This window comes from Mauremys mutica, chromosome 2 (genome assembly GCF_020497125.1).
Source record: "Mauremys mutica isolate MM-2020 ecotype Southern chromosome 2, ASM2049712v1, whole genome shotgun sequence".
NCBI lineage: Eukaryota > Metazoa > Chordata > Testudines > Geoemydidae > Mauremys > Mauremys mutica.
In genome coordinates, this window is record NC_059073.1 from 140065009 (window position 1) to 140083403 (window position 18395).

The following is an 18395-nucleotide window of genomic DNA, read 5'->3' on the forward strand; positions in this document are numbered from 1 at the left end:
AGCCTGTTCATTTATAAGCCAACTTCCCAAAATGGATAGGTAAAAATAGCAAAAACAGTATGACCCTTTCATAAGCCAAACCTATATTACAGGGGTTGAAAACTTTGGGTCCCAGCCCGTCAGGGTAAGCCACTGGCAGGTCGGGACGTTTTGTTTACTTGGAGCGTCTGCAGGCATGGAGCCCCTCAGCTCCCTGTGGCCGCAGTTCGCCGTTCCCAGCCAATGTGCCACTTCCCGCAGCTCCAATAGGCTAAGAATGGCAAACTGCGGCCACAGGGCCTGTTTGTTTACCTGCCGCGTCTGCAGGTTTGGCCGATTGTGGCTCCCACTGGTCGTGGTTTGCAGCTCCAGGCCAATGGGGGTGGCGGGAAGCAGTGCGGGCCGAGGGATGTGTTGGCCGCTGCTTCCTGCCATCCCCATTGGCCTGGAGCGGCGAACCGTGGCCAGTGGGAGCCGCGATTGGCCGAACCTGCAGACGCGGCAGGTAAATAAACCGGCCCGGCCCACCGGGGTGCTTACCCTGGCGCGCTGCGTGCCAAAGGTTGCCGATCCCCATATTAGATATTCAATTCAATGATTCCATAGAGTTTAAAATCATCAAATTTTGGTGTAGACCCGTTTATAAGCCAACCCCCGCTATTTGATGCGTCACTTTTTTACCAAAATTATTTGGCTTATGAACAAGAATATACAGTAATTTATTTCCTAAACAGGTATTTATCTAATGGTACTTATTAAACAAACCACATTAAGTTAACCTTTAAAGTTAAGTGTATCCATACTTCCTGAATGCACAGACGTTGGAATTATGCAGGTAATATTTTCTCATTTGCACTAATATTTAGTGTCTCAGCACAATGGTTTTCTTACTGAATTAATATGTCTGCTGTTAAATAATATACAATATAAAATGTACTCTGAATTAGATTTAACATAAAAAATAATAAGCAAGTTATGAAGTCATAGTTTTAGGATTAGTCAAATACACAGCTTCACCTAAAAGATAAATTGACTAGATACATTAGCCAGATATAATTGATATAGGAAATTTTAATGAATTTCATGCTGTTGAAAGATGATGAGTTGAAAGCCCAGGAAACTCGCTTTGAAACTGATTCAGGGACGCACTTAGGCATGTGCTTAATTTTAAGCATGTACTTAAGATCCATTAAAGTAAATGGGACTATATAGAATAATAAGAGTTATACAAATGTAGGCTGGCAGGACCCCATAAGGTCAGCTAGTCCATTCTCCTGCGCTGAGGCAGTATGAAGTATACCTAGGGCATTGACATGAACAATCAGTCCCATTTCAAAGAGCACTAACTCAAAGCACTCCAACAAACTGTCAATGTGCATCAGTAGTCGGCACATAGGCAGTTAGAGCACAGCAGGCTAGTGCAGGGTAGGTTCACTTCCCAGTTTACTGCGGTCTGATTGTTCATGTAGAGAAGCCCTTAGAGCATGCTTAATAGAATTCATGTTTTCCGGAGTCAGGCCCTTTACCCACAGAACAGGTGCAAGCTTCCACAGCACCGCCAGTGTGCACCAATTGTGACCCGGGGGTCCAGCACAGGTGAAAGAGTAATTTAGGACTTGACCCAATGAAGTCAATGGAAAGATTTCCACTGATTTCAGTGGGCTCTGAAACAGGCCCTTTGTCTCCAGACTTCAGCCCCTGGACTTTCTGCTGAGTCTGCCACCTGCTAAGAACTATCAGATCTCTAACCACCTTACATTCCAAGTGTAAGGCACATTTCAACTGTGCCTTTGCAAATGTACACAAAAAATCAGAGCTACACATTACACATATGGTATTTTAAATTATATAAACCCATGTACACATACACACATGGATCCCATTTTCAGTTACTGTAAACAAAACAACAAAAATAGTTTTCAACCCCCTTCCCTCCCTCCCAAATTTCACTGACATTTTCTGCAGAAATACCTATTTGGATGTTTTAAAAATCTACATTTTATTTTAAAAATCAAATGAAAAATTCTAACTAGCTCTATGAGGAAGTGCTAGAAGTCTCACGAGAAACCCTGTTCATGTAAAATATCTCAACCAAAGGGATGTGCATGAATTTGGAATAAGCCTCAGGTAAACAGCTCAACTTCAGCCTTGAGTCTTATCTGAACTGCTGTTCTGCAGAATCTTTGCCACCAATCCTGACAGTCCCCCTAGGTATGCCAAGGTTCAAAAATCGGACAGAGAACTTTCTCTGAGTCTAGAACAAGGCTGGATTAGGCCTGGAGCATTGAGCAGAGTTCATCTGATAAAATGAGGTGGGGAGGGGGTTGTGACTTCCCTGATCTGTTTACTAATATCCTACAGCTTTAAAATGCTGTACAAAGCCAACTTTCTGCTAAATAAAGTACTTTATCTCCCTTGACTTTCCCCCTTTTCTCTTCCTGTTTTCCACTTTTCCTTCTGGATCCTGATGTGTCTTTTATTTATTAATATCAATGTTCATTTTCCATCTTTTCCCTGTTGGCTAATTTGTCCACCCTTTTCTCTAAACCTACTCCCCTTCTATTTCTTTCAATTATTTTTCCTTTTCTGATCTACTCTGCTTACTTTTGCTTTACTGCTTTGTCCCCATCTCTCTACTTACTTTCCCCACCTTCATTTCTCCCCACATAAGTCAAAATCCTATGAGCTGATGTGTACGTGTGGTTCCCTGTGCCCATGTGGTTTCTTGTTTGATGCAGCATCATTTATGGAAATATCTGTCCTAATGGATCAAGAAGCAAAATCAGGGTCATGCTAGCTCCCCAGTCCTCTTTGGACGGGCCCAGAGCACAGGTCTTGCAACCTTCCACATATGGTTGCTGAGAGGAAGTTGGCGCATAAGCAAGTGTCAGAGTGAATTTTCAGGTTTCACCTTTCAAATGCAAATGAGCTGACAAGGGCAGTGAACAGTATGTGCTACGGCTGCCATCTCGGCCAACACTGAGGACTGAACAAGGACCTCTCAGGCCAAATGCAGAAATATCTACAGCCTCAGCTAAGGAGACAGGTTGTGTAACTGCATCAGACACATTCTCTGTGGATTGGAAAAACAATGCACCCTGACCAGTGCTTTCCACATGCAACTGTGATATTGATTACATATTTTACAGGACCAGCTCCCATGTGCTTTAAATCACAATTAATATTTGTATCTATTTATTGGATTGCATCTCATCAGTAAACCACTAGAGAAGAAGTGTTCAAAGTAGGGGCTGCAAATGAGAGTCAGGGTCACAAAAATCCTTCACTTCCCATATTTTTAAATGGAAGAGAGGGATCCCAGCCAGTTGGAGAGAGTGTCTTAGTATGGAAAATGTTGAGAACTGACAGCCTAGAGAGTAATTCAGGATAAAACGTACTATAATATCAATTATCATGGACATGCTTCATGTTAAGTTCTATTTATATTTTATAAAGGGTTAATAAATGGCTAATAGATATAGTAATAGGTAAAAACTATAAGCATGGTAAAGACATGAGCGGTATGTATTAGAGGGGCTTATAAGCCCATTAGTGTAATAGATTATTAAAAGCCATGTTTATAAGGCTACTTATGGGCTTGCTGAACAATAGTCTATAACAATTGAGGAACCATTTATTAAAATAATAATAATGCAATACACTTTCATAAACTATTTATAATATAATATAAAAATGAGACCATTATGATTATTGTTGTCCATGCTTCCTTGCAAAGGTATATTACAGGTTACAAGCCCCCAGATAATGTCATCTTGTTAGCATGCCTGTCAGTTTAATGGATACAATATGCAAACTGGAATTTTATTCTTTCTTACACTGAGTCATTTCTGAAGATAACTAAGGGAGCATCTGTCGTACCAGACCATAACATAATTCCCCTTTAAATGCAAACCTTTTACTGGATTATTTAACTGAACACACTACTCCCAATTATGAGAGGGAAAGCCATGAATATCCCACTCTTCTGTCTGTGGGCAGATTTTATCTTTCAATCAGTAAGTGAAATGGTTTCCCTATAGAAAGCTACTGGAGAAGAGAAAATCTTTTAAACCCCGTTATTGTTCCTTGGGTAAGGTATTTCTTTTAAATTGCTTTATATTTATTTTATGGAGTAACTGTTTCTAGAAGAAAAGGGCCTTTTTCTGGGAAGTATGATGAGAAAGACATGGCATTTTTCCACGTTCCATGGTGGAGGAGCTGATAGAATAACCAGATTATTTATTTTATTCTGAAAGTCATTGATACTGCTATCACTATTAGTATAATTTCCCTTGTGAAAGAGTCCTATAAAATGTTAAAGGGATGAAAAGGTGATGTTTTCAAAGGCATCTAAGTCACTTAGAGCCACAAGGCTAGATTTTCAATGATATTAAGGCATCTAAAGATGCAGATTGGCTCCTAGTACAATTTTCAAAACTGCATAGGCCCCATTTCCTCGTAAGTGCCTAACTCCCATTGATTTCAAGCTACGTTAAGTTCCTAAATACCTTTGAGGATCTGGCCTGGGCACCTAATGTGAGTTAAGTACCTAGAACTTTTGAAAATCCCACTAAGCAGCTATCTGCATCTTTAGGCCCATACACTCACAAAACCCTTTGAAAATCTGGTGCACAAATCCCAAAGGACTTCTGGGCCAAATTTTCAAAGTACTTCATTTTCTGTTTCTATTCATACACCTAAATATGTGATAGACTGTCAAGAGCTCAGCTTGTTGGTTGCTAAGCTCTTTGAAAATCTGGCCACAGATGCTGCAATAGGAGCAGTGAGATGCTGAGCACTTGTACACATCAGGCTCTTATTCTGGGGCCTAAACTGAGCCTGAGGTGTTTTGAAAATCTGTCCGTTGAGCTCTTAAGTGTCTAAAGACCAGATATTCAAAGGTATTTAGGCTCCTAAAGATGTAGATAGATAGGCACCTAATGGGATTTTCAAAAAGCTCCTAAGCAGGTCAGGTTCCTAACTCACATTTATATCAATGGTATGTATGTGCTTAACTTGCTTAGGCATTTCTGAATATCCCCTAGGCACCTATCTGCATCTTTAGGTAGCTAAATACCTTTGAAAATCTTCTCTTCAAGCACTTTTTCAAAACCCCACCTGTTGGACTGCTGTGTCCCCTTAGCTCTCCAACCTGAGATGCTTTTTACAGTACTTTGCTGAGGAGCAGCAGCCCCTCCAGGCTCTGCTCACTCACAGACACCAGCATGCAAAGTTACTCCCAGCTGAATCCATGAATTACATACAGGGAGACACCTGCATATCCCTCAGCCCCAGCCTTGCTTCCCAGAAATGTGCATCTTGTACTGCTCAGTAGACCATTGGACAATACAGGCTCATAGATAGTTCGTCTTTCCAACAATGGGTAATGATTACGCAGCAGGCTTGTTGACCTCAGTAGGGATTAGCTTGGGAACCAAAACACACTGGCTTAGATAAAACAATAAAACAAATTTATTAACTAAAGAAACATAGATTTTAAGTGATTACAAATATAGATGCATATAAATCAGGACTGGTTACAAAAGAAATAAAAGGATAAACATGCAAGCTAGTTCCTAAACTAACCAAGGCTAATGGGTTTAAAAGCGAGAAAGGAGTTTTTCTCACCAACAGCTGCAATATATTTCACAGGCTGCATCTTTTCCCAGCCTGGGACCACTCCCCGCTTTTGTTCAGTTCTTTGAGAGTCATAGTCATGGTCATGAGCAGAGAGATAGGAGGAGGAGAGAGGTGAGGTGAAGGTCACTGTCTCTTATTTTTTATACACTCCTCCTCTCTTTGAGGATTACCTCCCACCAGGGTACAGACAAAATCTCCTGTGTACGTGAGGTCGGAAGTATTTCTGAGAGGAAATGTAAATTCTTTGTCTACACCTCCCCATTGCTGAAGAATGGTTGCTTAAATAAGTGATAGCCCACTTGACTTTGTTAATACCAGTCTGGGGTTGCCAGTGTGTCTTTGTATCTGAAAAATTGGTTTGTGGGCGTTAACCAGACTTACAAAATATTTCAGGAAGAGTCATATAGCAAAATCTCATAATTTGACCTGCAGTGATGTTACACACATTTCAGGAGAATGAGAACATTCAGCTGATTATGAGTTTTCACATGATACCTCACAGAGCACACTTTGTACAAAATATAACCACCATATAAAAAGTGGTGAACATGGGGTACCGGGACTCTCCCTTGCAGTGTTGTGTATCAACAGTAGCTCCACCAAATTCAAAGGAATTCCACTGGTGTAAAATTGGTGTAAGAGAAGAAAAAGTCCCATAGAATTTAAAAGAAAACTACGTTCCCTGCTATATAATTCCACGGGTTGATTTAAAATTCTATAGAAAGGTTCACCTTCTCCATCAAATACTACAGAGTTTTGCCCCAAAGGACTGCCAACAGCGCCCAAAACAAAATTCAGTCTTCACAGTCCATCTCAGCTTTACAGCTGCAGAAGGTACTGAACATCCTGGGGGATGCACCCCATAATGTCAAGGGTAATGACTATCCCTGAGAGAGAACCATATGGGCCACCCAACCCTCATTGGCAGAGATATGATTTTTACTCTGTCCAGCTACACTGCCCTATAGGGCTATCATTCTTTTGTGGAGAGTCTCAGTGTGGCACTGAGCATGCCCAGAGGTCCCAATGGGAGGTAGATTCCTCCCAGCTTGTCTGTGGGGAGACTGAATAGACTACAATGGTGTGTCTATAAAGAGTACTGTTGTGGTTGAACCAGAAAATCCCAGCACTGCTATTAGTAAGGGATGCAAGTTGCATCAGACTATGTGCATCCTACCTCCCTCACCATTTCAGCAAAAAACATATGGAAAGTCAAAACCTTTCCCCTCCCATCTCTTGGTTACTCCCAGAGTCAAACGTGCCCCCATATTGCCCCAGCATATGGGAGAGAGGGAACATGATCTACATTGGGGCTACTCAGGGAACAGGGAGATCCTTTATATGAACTTTGGCCTGCTAAATAGAATATGGGCCAGCATCTCTGACCTGGTGTGATACCCTGGACCCCATATGACACCCTGGACCCCATGTTCACCTCTTTTATATGGTTACAATATACACCTCTACCCTGATATAACGCTGTCCTCAGGAGCCAAAAAATCTTACTGCATTAGAGGTGAAACCACATTATAGCGAACTTGCTTTGATCTGCTGGAGTGCGCAGCCCTGCCCCCCCAGAGCGCTGCTTTACTGCATTATATCCGAATTCGTGTTATATCAGGTCGCGTTATATCGGGGTAGAGGTGTATTTTGTACAAAGTATGCCTTGTGAGGCATCATTTGAAAACTCAATCTGCTGAACATCATTGTCCTGTTAAAATGTGTGTATCCACATTTTATATGGAGCTATGAGATTTTACTATGATTGTTACTGAAATGTTCTGTAGTTCTGCATAATAGACAATTTTCTCAAAGACAAAGGCACACTGGCATGCCAGCTAGGTGCTAAAAGGCCATTACTTGCTTAATCAGAGGTTCACCAGCAGGGGAGTTGTAAACAAGAAATTTACAATACACCTGAAGGTCAGTTCACAGCTCACATATGCCATGGCACTGCCTGACCTCATGACCCAGCAAATACTTTTCCAGTACAAAGGGTCAGAGAAGAAAAAGGAGAGAGACAGTGGCCTTCCCATCACCTCTCCTACCCCATCTGTACTCACAGCAGCAAGATCGCTTGAAAGACATAGGGACATCACTGAACTGGGGGGAGTCCTGGCCTGGAGGTTTTCCAGCCAGTACAGACTGTAGAAAACTTTTGGGTGAGAGAAACCTTTTTGCTTATTAGCCTTGGTAACATTTAGGAATTAGCTTGTAAATTTTTCTATTTATTTCTTTCATAACCATCTCTGACTTATATGCCCAATCACTTAAAATCTTTCTCTGGTTAATAAACTTAACTATTACCTTAATAATAAACTTGTTTATTGTTTTGTCTAAACCAATGTGTTTAGTTGAGGTGTTTGGGAAACTTCCACTTGAGACAAGTTTGATGCATATTCATTACCCTTTGTTGGAATGACGAACTAATTATGAGCCCGTATAGTCCAGCGGGCTACTGAACAGCACAAGATGTGCCTTTCTGGAGGGCAAAGCAGGGTGTCACCCTGTATCTATTCATAGATGGCTATGCATAGCATTCATGCACTCAGCTGGGAGTGACTTTGCATGCTAGTGGTGGTGAGAAATCAGAGCCTGAAGAGGTTTGCATCCAAGATTGGAGAGTTAAAGGGACAAGCAGTTCAGGTTACACCCTGGGAAATGTCACACCTGGTTCTGGCGCAAAAAAAGCTGGGATCTGCCCACTACTGGCTGGATTAAAATCCTTCCCCGACCACCACTGGATGGCTTTTCCCAATGGGTAAGGGTTGGGGGCAGAGAGTTCCTATGCCAACTACCCCTCAAGACCCTGACATAGAGAGCCTGCCAGGAGAGCAAGAGGTGTCAAGAACAGGGAGAGAGTTGTTTAGAATGGGAAGGATTGCAACTGCTTTCTGTCAGCTCACAGCTGGTGTATGGTCCATAGCCAATTCTCATAAATTAAAGCAGCCCCTATGCTGCTCTAATTTATGCCACGGCTGGAACAGTTTGAGAATCAGGTAGCTTTAACTGGCTCTCCCCAGATTTCAGCATAGGAGTGATGCTAGCCCTATAATTTTCATACTGGAAATGACATTAAGCAGAGACTGGTAGCTGAAGTGGAGCCTCTGTGAAAGGTTCCTTATAGCATTTAAAAAACCAAGCACATAGCTTCTGTCGAGGAAGAATTATGACAATAAGGGAAAAGGTAGAGTTGTTTTTCCATGCAGTGATCATAAAGATGGCAACCTGTTCCATCCATTACTCACAATAAATATGTACGGTCTTTAATATGAACATTTGATAATGTTGCTGCCAGAGTGACAAATGAAGGCATTGGAGAATGAGTGAAATAAGTCTTTGTCTAGTATTAAATATTGGCTTTCCATTAGATATGCTCAGAATTTATAGCATGCTGGAGAACTACCCGGAAATTGATGATTTCCTTAAAGAGTTTTAAATACTCTTTTAAAGTTGGACAAGAAATCTGCACATGGAGAGACAAAAAAATGTATTCTTAAAGTTGCAAACATGATGCCGAATGCACAACATTGTGTCCCTAAGATCAGGATAGGTATAACTCAGAGACCATGACAACTTTTGCCTAGAGATTCAAAATGTTACAGGAAAGGGAGGACTGGGTGACTTAGAGGAGTTGTTAACAAAAGATGTAAGATTTTCCTTCTACACGTTACTGGTTTCAATCTAACCTAAGCATAGGCTGATCAAACAGTTAGGGCTGCTCTGTGGCTTTTGTGAAATGAGTTGATGGGTCTCAGATGATTTGAGTAAATAGTTGACCATAAAACTGCCCCAACAACTAGCATTAATTAATCTAAACGTGCTAATGAATCTAACACATTTTTTGAAATAAAGAAGCAGCATCACGACAGATAACCAGACACAGAGCCTTTCACCTCAGTTGCAATCTAGTCCCAGGTCAGAAGTGAGCAAAAGAAGCTCCAATGCCCAAGATTTTTGGTTGTGACTTGGGATGCAAGGTTTAAGTTTTGGGTGCTCAACTTGAGACTCCTAATTTTAGAGAGTGGGTGCTGAGGACTTCAAAAATAAATCAGACTCCTTTAACGTGTCTCAAGTTGGACATCCCAACCTGATGCAGCTTTGGAATTCTATATGGAAAAAGAGGTTAATGGCTCTCCACCCAGTCCCTACAGGAATGGTATGCACATCACAAAGCCCATCCTCCACCATCACATTCACTGCTAAGTGGCACCACTGCTAACCTTCTTCGTACAGACCAAGCTATGCAAACTCAACTGTCTCCTTATGCTGCTTCACATGGTCTGTGAATCAACATAAGGGTCTAGTCTCTGAAGCTGCCAGTCAGGAAATTCATAAGTTAAAGGAGGAGGAAATGACACTGTAAACTAAGCAAGAGTTCAAGCGTTTGTTGTTTTTTTTCTTGGAGAGATTGCTTTATATGCCAATTTCCTCTAGGATGGGCTCTCTCTGATGAGGGAGAATAAAGAAACTACAGGCATTACAAATCATGTTCTCCTCCTTCCTGCATGCAGGAGGGACCTCTGCTAGGCCTTCATGCCTCAGCAGGACTCTGTTCAAGAGAAATTACAAGAGTTTAATTGCCTCCGCTTGCTCCTAGCAGTGAAATCAGCGTGCACGGGCGCACAAACATATTGAAAAGCACATTAATCCGACACCATAAGGGATAGCTTTTCCTCTTGACGTTCATATGTCACTCTCATTAGCACTAACGGGAGCTATGTGCCCACGCTGAGAGGAGACTGCAACCCCGCGGTTTCCAAAAAAGTACCAATCTATATGACTCACGTTGGCGGCGAGGTTTTATATAATCGCCAGTTTCACTGAAAAGGATGGGAAATTGCAGAGGCAAATAACAGAGAAGAGTGTGTGGAGTCTAGAGGTTAGAATAGATCACTGGGAGACAGGACTCCTGGCTTCTATTCCTGGCTCCAGGAGGGAGTGTGGTTTTAGTGTCTAAAGCTAGGGAGTGGGAATCACAATTTCTGGCTGTGGGTGGGAGTGTGGTCTATTGGAGAGAGCAGGGAATCAGGACTCCTAGGTTCTATTCCTCGCTCTGGTGGGGGAGTATTGTTGAATTGTTAGAGCTGGAGGCTGCAAATCAGGACTCCTGCAGTCTATTGCTCACTTTACAGGGGAGCATGGTCCATTAGAGACAACAAAGAGCTCAGAAACAGAACTCCAGAATTCTGTTCTTGGCTCTGGAAGATAGTATAGTCTAGAGGTTAGAATAGGCAATGGGAAATCAATATGCCTAAGTTCTATTCTCATCTTCTGTACAGACAGTATGTCTGAACTTTGGAAATTACTTCATCAGTCTTTGTCTCTATTTATACAGCAATGAATAGATACCACTACTAACCTACCTATGTATTTTAATGAGCCCATTAGTGTGGTAATTAGGCACTATCTAGGAGTGCTGTGAGTTTTAATTAAGGTTCATAAAGTGCTTTAGAAATACAAAGTATTAGGAAAACTCTCCTTGACTTTAATGGGACAAGGATTTTCTCCCAAACTGAGCATCCCCCTTGAAATGGATGTCTGTAATAGTGGCTTCTTATTGCATTTGAACAGATTACTAAAATGGCAGTCAAGCAAAACAAAGGGGGAAAAAATCATATAGGAAACAATATTAGAAAATTAATAAAAAAAAACTTTGGATCATGCCTTACTCATGTTCTATAGACACTGGATATCAGAGATCAAGCAAGCGGAAAATTAATGCAAGATTGTCCAGCATTGTAGGCAGGGATATTTCACAACGATAGCATTGTTTGTTTTTTTAATACTCGTCAGAAAACAAATGACTTTTTCATTCCTCGGGGCAAGTTTTACAATATGTAGGGAAATCAACAGGAAAGACCTTTAAAATCTGCAAGAAAATTGGAAGAAAGATCAGTCAGGAAATATTCTCAGCTTAGTTATCTTTGAAACAGAAAAACCTTGCGCATACCCATTAAGTTACTCTATGAAAGCAAAAGGAATCAAAATAATTATTGGGCAACAGCAGTTTATGTGGCATTTTAAACAGATTTAGATCCTGCTCCACTGAGATACAGTCTAAAGCCCTGGTAGTGCATTGTGTAGCATGGGAGCCAACTACTGCACCTGTGCAGACCCCCTTTGAAGCCAATAGGGTTCTGGGCAAGTTCAGCAGTCAACCTTGTCACTGCACTGTGTAGGATCAGGGCCTAAACTACACAGCCAATATAGGTCAGACATATAGATATAGATTTTTTGAGCTCATTCAGCTTAGCAGAGATGGCCGAGGGCTGTAAGGGAGCTGCCTAGGGCTCCCTGATTCTCTGCCCCAGCCCTAATGCAATTTAGAGCAGCCTGGAGGTTGCTCTAACTAGTGCGATTTGAAAATACTCCCCTAGTGACCATCTGCCAGGTAGGGATAGCCAGAGCACATGGGCTTCTAGCCACTCCTCTTCCCCAGACTTCCCCATCACCTATGCTCAGCATTGCTGGGATGGAGTGTGGGAGCTGGCTATGTTGACTCTATACCACCTGGGACACCTCCCGACCAGGGGAGTTTATGGGTCATCTCCAGTCCCTTTTCTCTACCTCAGCAGAGTGGACCAGAGAATCTGGCCAATTATATACTAGATGTACCAGATGATTAGGTTCTTTTTCTTCTGATATGTTTTACGCTCCTCCTCACCTTCTCCTGGTAGGGATGGTGCAAGCCTGACAATGTCCCTTGAAGGATAACTTATTTTCCTTTCAATATTGTAGATATACATGCAGGTGGCTTGCAACATATCTAAAGAGACACATCACAGGGAATGCAGTCTGGTGCTTTGAATGGGAGATTTTGAATAAAAACTTCTAGGTTCTATTCCTGGCTTGGTTACTGACCTGCTGGCCACACTTAGGGCAGGGGACAGCACCCATGAGCAGAGAGCAAACAGAAGCTCATGAACCATTCAAGGTCTTAATTGTGGCACTGGCCTTCTGCAAAAGGGGTGAGCTTTAGCCTCTCTGAATTGTGATTACTGAAAAGTAAGAAAAAGATCACAAAATAAATTAGTATCATCGTCATGAGGATCAGAGTCAGACTATCCACTTACTGGCTATGAACCATAACAACCTTATTACCTTCTTTCCCTACTGTAACAAATACACAGCACTCTCGGACTATGCTGCACACCACAACCACTCAGAACTTAAAGCAGACGTTAGGGACATAACTCACATCTTACACTAAAAACACATGATCCCCTACCACCGGAGCTAAAGAATAATGCCCAGTAGGAAGTTACCTGTATAGAATATATATTTGACCCGTTCATTCTGAAAGGTGGTGTGGTTAACGATGGGAGACTTGGATCTGTGAAAGCAAAGACTTGTGTTCTATTCTCAACTCTGCCAGAAGTGACCATGTTAAGACCTTACTATAAAATGAGAAGATCACTAATTGCTTGCCATCCAGGGCAGGGATACGTGCCCTTCAGTAATAAAGAGTACAGGAAGAATTTGACGATGGTCTGTCAAAGAGGTGAGTCTTTAACTTATGGTCTCCTGGCTCCCAGATCTTTTTCATAGTAATAAAGGAATTTTAATGAATGCTCCCTCTGTTTTACTCATAAAAAATGGGAAATTGACTATATTGTATAAAACTGCCTGGGAGCCCAAGACCCGCTCTGAAAATCAGGAAATTTTCAGGGACATCTGGTCACCCTAAAGTATAGGACCTTGGACATGAAGTTCAGCAGTTCTGATCCTATCCAGCAGGGGGAAGTGGTACATAGCATGCTGGCTCATTACACTATGTGGATGATAAGATTTTATTTAAACCTACCAAAAAAAACCCTCACAGCTCTTTTAACATAATCAACATTAATAAATGTATATGCAAAGCAGCTGCTGCGTGCTTAGACCATTATTGTGCTTGAGCTCAGCAGCGGTGATGGATAGTACGTGAAAAGGACTAGGCTGAAAGGATACTGCAGAAGAAATAAAACCTGTCCTGTAAGCCCTGCAGGAGCTGCTGTTGGAAATGTCTGCAGCACACTCCGACAAGGGACAGTATGCTTGACCAGCCTCTAAACTAGTCAGGCATGAACCGAATCGTCTCCAGCTACTCGGCTATTTTTCAAACTTGTTCTGTTTGGGAAAGGTAACCCTCAAAAGGGATCAGCAAGGAGGCTAAGCAATTCAACTTTCTGTGTGTGTGTTGTATTAGTTTGGTGCATCACTGGAGTGGTGGAACAGGAGGCCATAACTGTTAATAACCTTCTGCAAGGGGTCTCTCCCTTTGACAGGTTTATACAAGTTCCAGCCACCTAGAACAAATGCTCAGTTTGTCTAGTTCATCTGTAAAATCAAGGCAATATCACAACCAGGTCTCTAACTAGGAAGGTGTAACAGACTGGAAAAAAATTGAAAATAAATAATCCCTCTCAACCCAAATCTATTGTTCTTACTGTAGGGCCTGAAGACCCTAAACAAAAGGGAGGCTCTGTTGTGCTAGGCAATGTTCACGTGTTTAGTAGGAGACAGTCCTTGCCCAGAAATGCTGACGAGCTAACTAGAAAGCACAGGTGGGAGAAAGGAATACAGCAAACAAGCAGGAAATCTAGGAACTGATGCACAGACTGAGGGCTAGATTTTCCAAAGAGCTGAGCACAGTGGGGACTGAGCCCTGTTAAAAATCTGGCTCTAAATGACATCCCCAAGTTCACACATGAATTCTCTGGCAGAACCAGGTACTAAACCCAGATTGCCTGTGTTCCAATCAATACCTTAACCACAAGACCATCCTTTCTCCTGGTTCTGATGCATTTTTTTGCCCTTGACAAAAAACATTCAAGCTGACTCTCTGAACTTTTGAACCAGAGGTTTGCCTGTTGCTAGTTGCTGCGTATTACGATGTATGCTAAGCAAGTATCTGTATTTTGTGTTTTAGCCCACGGAAGCTTATGCCCAAATAAATTTGTTAGTCTCTAAGGTGCCACAAGGATTCCTTGTTGTTTTTGTATTTTCTCTCTGCATCTTCAAGATTCTGAGGCTTGAAGCAGAGCATGAAGGAAGGATGTCCATTTAATAAATCAGATGGTGCTTCATGCAAGGCAGGTGCAAGGCAATGATCACATTCCACTGATGGATAAAAAAAGAGGAGGAAACCTGCCAAAGAATGGCTCTCTGGCACGAATCCTAGGAATTGGTGTACAGCCCAGACGATCGGCTATGTGCTGGTGATATCTGTGGAATGCTGGGGTAAAGAATCCTTTCCTTTCCCCAGGTCATAGAGTGGCTGCTTCGGTAGCTCTGAAGATGCAGTGAACCCCTTAACACTGCCTATCCTGCTGCTGAATGCTAGAGGGAATGCAAAAAAATTGGAACATGACTCAAAGCCAATGATGAACCTGAGAATGGAGCAAGGTGTAGAGAACAACCCTACAATAACAGCAATGTAGTACAGCTAGAGGAATATGAGAAAACAGTAGGCCTGATGCTCAGTTACACTAAGACCCCCATTTCCTACTTTGGGAGCATAAAATGGTCATAAATAGCCTGTTGAGAATACCCCCTGCATAGAGGGTCTTTCCAGTCAATGCTGAGTTGGTGTAAGGGCGCTACACCATTTCTGCTCCCCGCCCAGGGTAGAGGGGGGAAGATCAGGAGTGTGCTTAGAGTGCCCTGCACTATGGCTTTTCCTTTGTTTCCCAAGGGGCTGCATGAGGAGCAAAGCAAAGTCACAGCAGCACTGAGGCTGCTCTAACTTACACCAGATACTGGGTGGAACCCTGCAAGACCCCAGAATACAGAGATGCAAAGGTGGTTAAAAGATACTCAGAAGCAGCAAAGACTCCTGTGGCACCTTATAGACTAACAGAAGTTTTGCAGCATGAGCTTTCGTGGGTGAATACCCACTTCCGAAGAAGTGGGTATTCACCCACGAAAGCTCATGCTGCAAAACTTCTGTTAGTCTATAAGGTGCCACAGGATTCTTTGCTGCTTCTACAGAACCAGACTAACACGGCTACCCCTCTGATAAAAGATACTCAGTTCCTGTTTGTGGGGGGAGGTAAGTTAGAACCAGGCCTGGAATTTCTCTATGTAGGAGAAAACAAGAGTTTTATTGGTATGGATCAGTAAATGGGTGAAGTGAGGAGTTCACAAATGACAAATAGTGAATCCAAAGGAGCCAATTTATCTTAATGATTTACACTGTGTACAAAGTGAAGAGTGTGAGGCACAGGCTGTTTCTGAACATCCTTCTGAATTGTATATAATAGCCTGGTCTAATTAGTAGCAAAATTGGTTCACGGGATTATTGCGCATTGCAATAGCTAAATGATAAACCAAGCTCGGCACATGGGTGAATTGATGCATGAAACAATTCAGAATTACTTTGTTACCTGTATAGCTACAAATTACGCTTAATATGTCTTCTGTGCAGTAATACAGAGGAAGGGGAAGTGTCGGGTAAGATGAACATGTACCAGGCTCATAGAATAGGCGGCTAAATTGGTCTTCTTATATAGGAGAACAATGCGTTCAGCTTGCCTCATCTGAGTCCTTTTTAGGGGAAGATTAGGCAAATTGTAGCTACCCTCCTTCCGCTGCAGCCAATGGGGTAAATCCTAAAAACAGTGTTGGATTATGGTAAATGTGAAAGGATAGAGAGGTAAAGATGAAAACATAATTAGGGGGCAGATTCGCTGCCCTACAAAGCAAGCAGAAGCTACTCACATCTAACCCGTTGTGGATTTCCCTGGCAGAGCAGAATCCTCTGTGGACATGGAGATAACTTCTATGCCACCATCTCTTGCAGGCCCAGTATGAGGTGGCATATTAGGGGCAGCCATTACTAGAGTGTGATTTGGCAATTTCCTCCCTAGAGGACCATTATCAGCCACGTAATTTAGGGCAGTCTCCGATTTGCTTTAACTCATACCAGAACCAGTGCAGTGTGAGGAGTAGTATGATCCCATGGATAGGGCATGGGACTGGAATCTAGGAAACCTAGATTCTGTTCTTACTTCTGCCACTGACCTGCTGTTAGGTCTTTGGAAACTCATTTCACTCCTCTGTTTCACTGTACATACTTTGTCTTGTCTTTTTGGATTGTACAGTGTCAAGCACAATGAGGTCTCTAGGTGCTACTTCAACAACAGCAAAAAATAATCACAGCATTGCAGTGCTGAGCAGAGAATCAGAAAAAAAACAACCCCACCCAGCTCTGTCATCTTTTTGCTGTGCCAAGTGGATTCCAGTGTATAAAAATATAAATAAAAGCACAAAGGTAACAAATATCAAACAGTTTCCTAAAGTTCAAGTGTGGTAGTAGCTAATATCCAGGATATATGTAGGGAATACTCTAGTCAAATTCCCACTCAAAACATTGTGCTAGGATTTTGCAAAATTCTATAAAGCATGAACTCTCTCTATAGGTTGTACTAGAGTGCCTACGGAGTTAAACAATGGTATATTTCCAACAAGACTAATTAAATGACAATACTTTGCCCTTGTGCAACACCTTTTATCCAAGGAGCTTAAGTGTTTTTGCAATCATTCATCAGTTAAGCCTCACAAACCCACCCCTGTAAGATAATTAAATATCTTCATCCTCAATTTGCAGACGGATCAACTTAGGTCAAAGGATTTGCCCAAAATGACTTGGGGAGTTCATAAACACCTACAAACTCATCAAAATGCTTCACAAAGTGCTTCATCCACACTTTACACAGGGTGAGGCTAAGGCACAAAAAATGAAGCGATTTGCCAAACATTGGTTAATGACCTTACAGCAGAGCTAAGACTAGAATCCAGGGCTCTTGTTTCCCCATCCCATGCATAGAGAAGAATTAATTGAATTGTTGAACTAACGGAATTCAATAGGACTTTCTATAGGGCATTGTACATGGTTTGGACAGAGACCGTCCCTAACAACGTGTACGACATTGCCTAGCAAAACAGAGCTTTGATTTCAGAGGTGGCTTCAAGGAGCAACTGTAATTCAATGCTAATGATATCATCATCTTTGGGGCAGACACTTTCTTTTAGTTCTGTGTTCGTACGGCACCTAACACAATGGGGTCCCGGTCCATGACTGGAGTTCCTACCGGGCACTGCAATTCAAATAATACTTACTAATTTTTTGGCCTCTGTCTGCTCCTTCTAATGTAAATGGAAACATGAGAGAATTATTTAAGTGTCCATTAATTTCCCTGGTAACTACCTCTTTTCCCTTCCCTCTTACTTACCCTGGGATAAAGTAAATAAACTTACAGCAAAACAGGAAAAGAGACCAGAAAGTTACAAACCACTAGAGCCTTAAAACTTGTGCATTGGCTCCAATGGAAACATGATACTTTTAGCTATAATAAGTGTGACATAACCTTCAGAAACCAGTTATAAACAAACTAGCTAGGTAACAGGAGGTCAGGTGCATGTCTGTCGTTCAAAGAGCTGGTTGCCAACCAGACAATGGTTGACATAGTTACCTTTATACTTTTCTACGGTACAGGTGTGGAGAGCATTCAGCTGGAAAATGTTACTACAATGTAACACAATGCAATGCAATCTCTTCCTATCACACTGGAAGAAAAGTTCATACCATTGATGGATCCCAGTGCCTCTTTAGCAGAAAGGGTCTGCTGGTTGGGACAACAAAGCTCATGTAACGTGTCTGAAATATTTATACATTCTGGTTTCACTGTTGGGGGATCAGGAGCAGAACATGCTTATAAAATTGCAAGGGTAAAAAAAAACCAAAAAAAACCCCGCGGCTTCAAAAAATGAAGAGACCTGTAGTAAGCACT

At 42.0% G+C, this 18395-nt stretch overlaps 1 protein-coding gene across 12 annotated transcripts in view; it reads right to left on the reverse strand.

The window, feature by feature from the left end:
- Positions 1-18395, reverse strand: part of LRRTM4 (leucine rich repeat transmembrane neuronal 4) — a 799408-nt gene that overhangs the window by 14250 nt on the left and 766763 nt on the right. The gene's annotated exons all lie outside the window — the stretch shown is intronic.